Here is a 6,977-nt window from a genome sequence, read left to right as displayed (position 1 = left end):
TAACTGACCTAAGACAGGGAATATTTACTAGGATTAAATGTCAGGATTGTGAAAAACTTAAATGTATTTGGTTAAGGTGTATGTAAACTTCCGACTTCAACTGTACATACAGTTGAGGCATTGTGAGGTTCAAAATTAAAATAATAAAGTAATTGTTAAAGGCTATGGAGGAGCTATGAGGAGGAGAGAAGACAGAACAGACTGGGGCCTGGTGGACTGGACCCTGTGGAAGTCTACGACACTCTGCAGAGGTAACACACACACACAGACACACACACACACACACACACACACAAGAGAGACACACCAGACAGTCAGTCAGTCATACCCAGAGAGAGTCGCACCGCAGAGTCGCACGCAGAGTCGCACGCAGAGTCGCACGCAGGCAACAGGCAGAGACACAGGCAGGCAGACAGGCAGAGACACAGGCAGGCAGACAGGCAGAGACACAGGCAGGCAGACAGGCAGAGACACAGGCAGGCAGAGGCAGAGACACAGGCAGGCAGACAAGGCAGACACACAGGCAGGCAGACAGGCAGAGACACAAGGCAGGCAGACAGGCAGAGACACAGGCAGAGAGACAGACCTCAACGTCTTCATCATAATAGTCAGCAACCTATGGCCACATATTCAGAGGAAGTGGTCGCCAACCCCAGCCTCCTTTTTTGACCTGTATCTTGTGATGTCACATCCTGTTTCACAGGAAATGAAGAAGTGTTTTGATGATAAAGACATCTCAATGCTGCAGGAAGCTGTCAGCAAATGGACCCCATGGTGAGTGTCTCCTGTCTCGCTAACTCTAACTAACTCTAACTAACTCTTTCTAACTAACTAACTCTAACTAACTCTCAAACTAACTCTAACTAACTCTCTAACTCTCTAACTACTCTCAAACTAACTCTCTCTAACTCTTTCTAACTAACTAACTCTAACTAACTCTCAAACTAACTCTAACTAACTCTAACTCTCTCTCTAACTCTAACTAACTCTGTAACTAACTAACTCTCTAACTAACTAACTCTCTAACTAACTCTCTAACTAACTCTCAAACTAACTCTCTCTAACTCTTTCTAACTAACTAACTCTAACTAACTCTCAAACTAACTCTAACTCTCTCTCTAACTCTAACTAACTAACTCTCTAACTAACTAACTCTCTCTAACTAACTCTCTCTAACTAACTCTCAAACTAACTCTTTCTAACTAACTAACTCTCTCTAACTCTCAAACTAACTCTAACTCTCTCTCTAACTCTAACTACTCTCTAACTCTAACTAACTAACTCTCTCACTCTAACTCTCTCTCTAACTAACTCTCTAACTCTCTCTCTAACTCTAACTAACTAACTCTCTCTCTCTAACTAACTCTCACTCTAACTCTCTCTCTCTAACTCTAACTAACTCTCACTCTAATTCTCTCTCTAAGTAACTCTCTAATCTAACTAACTCTCACTCTAACTCTAACTCTCTCTCTAACTAACTCTCTCTCTCTCTAACTAACTCTCTCACTAACTCTCACTCTAACTCTCTCTCTAACTCTAACTAACTAACTCTCTCTCTCTAACTACTCTCACTCTAACTCTCTCTCTCTAACTCTAACTAACTCTCACTCTAACTCTAACTAACTCTCTTCTCTAACTAACTCTCTCTAACTCTCTCTCTAACTAACTCTCTCTCTCTAACTAACTCTCTAACTAACTCTCTCTCTCTCTAACTAACTCTCTAACTAACTATCACTTTAACTCTCACTTCTAACTCTCTTCTCTAACTAACTCTTTCTCTCTAACTAACTCTCTAACTCTCTAATTAACTCTCTCTAACTAACTCTCACTCTAACTCTCTCTAACTAACTCTCACTCTAACTCTCCTAACTCTCACTCTAACTCTAACTAACTCTCTCTCTAACTAACTCTCTCTAACTCTCTAACTAACTCTCTAACTCTAACCGTGTGTGTTGTGGGGTTCCGCAGGAGGCAAAGGGCCACATGAAGAGGTGTATTGACTCAGGACTCTGGGTTCCTAACGCCAATACCGACAACGAGAGGACAAAGAAGAAGACGAGGAAGAGGACAAAGAAGACGAGGAAGAACAGAGAAGGAGGGAGAGGCGGAGAAGGAGAAATGACTCTGTCATGAATTGAACCCTTCCGTTAGACTTTTGACCTTCTCAGACCTAGCTACACCCTTTACTAGCGTTAGCTTGCCTTATTGAAAACATGCTGTGAAGATGCTAACTTCCCTAGCATTAATTGAGCTAGTATCACTAGCATTAGCCTGACCCATTGAAAACCTGCACCGGGCAGTATTTACAAAGAGTCTCAGAGTAGGACCGCTGATCTGGATCTGATCTGAACAACATCACATGGACAAGGGGACCTGATCCTAGATCAGCACTCCTATTGATCTGATCTGAACACCATCACATGGACAAGGGGACCTGACCCTAGATCAGCACTCCTATTCTGAGATGATTTATGAATTTGTGCCTTGTGCCTGGGGTGAAGTTTCCCCTAGGTACAGGTCTAGGATCAGATTCCCCTCCCCCAATCCTGACGTTAACCATTTGGGGAAAAATGCTAAACTTCACCCTGCTCCCGTTTCTACCCATAGTCCCTTTCTCCATGACCCCATCTTTATATTAACACCCCCACCTCCACCTCAGTTCTTATCCCTGTCGTCACTTCTACCCATAGTCCCATCTTTATATTAACCCCCTCCACCTCAGTTCTTATCCCTGTCGTTGCTTCTACCCATAGTCCCATCTTTATATTAACCTCCTCCACCTCAGTTCTTATCCCTGTCGTCACTTCTACCCATAGTCCCATCTTTATATTAACCTCCCACCTCATTTCCGGTGTAATAGCACATGATCTGTTTGATTTTGTTTTATAGGTGTAGTTCCACCCTCCACTCCCTCCCCTTCTAGTCACCTAGAACTCAGAACCGGCTTTTGAACTGTTACTTAGAACCGCTACCCAACAGAAACTCATTCAAAACTGCTCAACCCCGGTTTTAAACCTTCCAACCAATCTCACCTCTGAACCAAACTATCTCTCTCTCTCTCAGGCCTCTCTCTGTCTCTCCGCATGGGTCAAACCGGTTCAAAACACTTTAAACCAGATGAAACAGGTTAAAACCAGTGCAATTCTGATCGGAGCTCCTCGCTGCAGCTGGGACAGAGCGGGTGTGGTCCGTCAGTTGACTCCACCCCTTTTTTGTTATTACAGTTGTGTGTCTCTTGCTTAGTAAAGTTGGGCTGCAAAAACAATGTTTTTCTCTTCGTCCTTTGTACATTGTTATTTTATTCAGTCTCTGTCAGACAGACAGACAGACAGTCTGTCCCTCTTTCTTTCTTTCTCGCTCTCTCTGTCTGTCTGTCTCTCTTTCTTTCTTTCTCGCTCTCTCTGTCTGTCTGTCTGTCTCTCTTTCTTTCTTTCTCGCTCTCTCTGTCTGTCTGTCTTTCGATGAACATGGTGAAAATATAACCCCTAAATGCTCTTTGTATTGTTTCATCAATGCCATTGGATGCTGCCAGATACCTGCTATGTGGTGACATCACTCTCCCAGTCTATCAGCCAATCAGAAACCAGACTTTGATACAGTAGATGACATGACATAATTCGTTCCCTGTTTGATTTATGCAACGACAATTACTGGTAAGCAGGTGCTTTTTGAGGCTGACCAATAGATTTATTAAAACATGTTGTACTGACCAATAAAACATGTTGTACTGACCAATAAAACATGTTGTACTGACCAATAAAACATGTTGTACTGACCAATAAAACATGTTGTTACTGGTCAATAAAAACATGTTTGTACTGACAATAAAACATGTTGTAGCTGACTAATAAAAACATGTTGTACTGGTCAATAAACATGTTGTACTGACCGAATAAAACATGTTGTAGGCTAATACATGACTGACAATAAAACATGTTGTACTGACCATAAAATACCGAAACATGTTGTACTGGTCAATAAAACATGTTGTTACTGACTAATAAAACATGTTGTACTGACGCAATAAAACATGTTGTACTGACTAATAAAACATGTTGTACTGGTCCAATAAAACATGTTGTCTGACCAATAAAACATGTTGTATTGACCAATAAAACATGTTGTACTGGTCAATAAAACATGTTGTACTGACGCAATAAAAATGTTGTACTGACTAATAAACTGTTGTACTGGTCAATAAAACATGTTGTACTGACTAATAAACGATGTTGTACTGACTAATAAAACATGTTGTACTGGTCAATAAAACTGTTGTACTGACAATAAAACATTTTGTACTGACCAATAAAACATGTTGTACTGGTCAATAAAACATGTTGTACTGACTAATAAACATGTTGTACTGGTCAATAAACATGTTGTACTGTTAAATGTTTCGAAATAAAACATGTTGTACTGACCAATAAACATGTTGTACTGACGCAATAACCATGTTGTACTGACCAATAAAACATGTTGTACTGGTCAATAAAAGTGCGATAATGTTGTACTGACCAATAAACATGTTGTACTGACCAATAAAACATGTTGTAGCTGACTAACATGTTGTACTGAACAATACATGTTGTACTGACCAATAAAACATGTTGTACTGACCAATAAAAACATGTTGTTACTGACCAATAAAACATGTTGTACACTGGTCAATAAAACATGTTGTACTGACTAATAAAACATGTTGTACTGGTCAATAAAACATGTTGTACTGACAAAAGGAGCAAATAACAATGTTGTACGTCAATAAAACATGTTGTACTGACTAATAAAACATGTTGTACTGGTCAATAAAACATGTTGTACTGACCAATAAACATGTTGTACTGACCTAAAACATGTTGTACTGACTAATAAAACATGTTGTACTGGTCAATAAAACATGTTGTACTGACAATAAAACATGGTTGTACTGACTAATAAAACATGTTGTACTGACCAATAAAACATGTTGTACTGGTCAATAAAACATGTTGTAACTGGTAACCAATAAAACATGTTGTACTGACCAATAAAACATGTTGTAACTGACCAATAAAACATGTTGTACTGACCAATAAAACATGTTGTAACTGACCAATAAAACATGTTGTACTGACCATAAAACATGGTAATGACTAATACTGTTGCCTATGTCAATAAACATGTTGTCTGACAATAAAAACATGTTGTACCTGACAATAAAACATGTTGTACTCAATAAACATGTTTACTGACATAATAAAACATGTTGTACTGACGAATAAAACATGTTGTAACTGCAATAAAACATGTTGTACTGACCAATAAAACATGTTGTACTGACTAATAAACATGTTGTACTGACCAATAAACATGTTGTACTGACAATAAAACATGTTGTACTGACCAATAAAAATGTTGTACTGACCAATAAAACATGTTGTACTGACTAATAAAACATGTTGTACTGACCAATAAAACATGTTGTACTGACCAATAAAACATGTTGTACTGACCAATAAAACATGTCGTACTGCGTCAAAAAAACATGTTGTACTGACCAATAAAACATGTTGTACTGACTAATAAAACATGTTGTACTGACTAATAAAAACATGTTGTACTGACCAATAAACATGTTGTACTGACCAATAAAACATGTGTACTGGTCAATAAACATGTTGTACTGACCAATAAAACATGTTGTACTGACCAATAAATGTTGTCGACTAATAAAACATTGTTTGTACTGACCAATAAAACATGTTGTACTGACTAATAAAAACATGTTGTACTGACAATAAAACATGTTGTACTGACCAATAAAACATGTTGTACTGACTAATAAAACATGTTGTACTGACCAATAAAACAGTTGTACTGACCAATAAAACATGTTGTACTGACTAATAAAACATGTTGTACTGACTAATAAAACATGTTGTACTGACCAATAAGAACATGTTTGTACTGAGCGCAATAAAACATGTTGTACTGGTGCAATAAAACATGTTGTACTGACTAATAAAACAATGGTTGTACTGACCAATAAAACATGTTGTACTGGACCCAATAAAACATGTTGTACTGTCAATAAAACATGTTGTACTGACCAATAAAACATGTTGTACTGACTAATAAAACATGTTGTACTGCCAATAAAACATGTTGTACTGACAAATAAAACATGTTGTACTGACCAATAAAACATGTTGTACTGACCAAATAAAACATGTTGTACTGGCAATAAAACATGTTGTACTGACGCAATAAACATGTTTGTACTGACTAATAAAACATGTTGTACTGAACAATAAAACATGTTGTACTGACCAATAAAACATGTTGTACTGACCAAATAAAACATGTTGTACTGGTCAATAAAACAGTGTTGTACTGTACCAATAAAAACATGTTTGTAACTGGTCAATAAAACAGGTTGTATGGTCAATAAAAACATGTTGTACTGACGTCAATAAAAACATGTTGTATCTGACCAATAAAACATGTTGTACTGACCAATAAATATTAAACATGTTGTACTGACCAATAAAACATGTTGTACTGGACCACATAAAACATGTTGTCTGACCAATAAACATGTTGTACTGACAAATAAAAACATGTTGTACTGACGTAATAAAACACTGTTGTCTGCAATAAAACATGTTGTCAACTGAAAACATGTTGTACTGACTAATAAAACATGTGTAAACTGGCAATAAAACATGTTGTTTCTGGTACAATAAAACATGTTGTACTGAAATAACATGTTTATGAAATAACAATGTTGTACTGACTCAATAAAACATGTGACTGACCAATAAAGAATGTTGTAGCTGGTCAATAAAACATGTTTGTACTGACCATATAAAACATGTTGTACTGACCAATAAAACTGTTGTACTGAATTAGCATGTGACTGACTAATAAACATGTTGTACTGACCAATAAAACATGTTTGTACTGACACATGACAAACATGTTGTACTGACCAATGT

At 37.5% G+C, this 6,977-nt stretch overlaps 1 long non-coding RNA gene across 1 annotated transcript; it reads left to right on the top strand.

The window, feature by feature from the left end:
• Nucleotides 1-51: 51 nt before the first annotated feature.
• On the top strand, nt 52-3,762 carry LOC112078357 (uncharacterized). The gene is made up of 3 exons (XR_002895663.2): nt 52-251; nt 704-774; nt 1,969-3,762. It is a non-coding gene; the product is annotated as an uncharacterized lncRNA (long non-coding RNA).
• Nucleotides 3,763-6,977: the final 3,215 nt, after the last annotated feature.

Source organism: Salvelinus sp. IW2-2015, unplaced genomic scaffold (assembly GCF_002910315.2).
Source record: "Salvelinus sp. IW2-2015 unplaced genomic scaffold, ASM291031v2 Un_scaffold5573, whole genome shotgun sequence".
In the NCBI taxonomy this organism is placed as follows: Eukaryota; Metazoa; Chordata; class Actinopteri; order Salmoniformes; family Salmonidae; genus Salvelinus; species Salvelinus sp. IW2-2015.
Note: the sequence above shows the minus strand (reverse complement) of the source record. Positions and strands in the feature narration are given on the sequence as shown.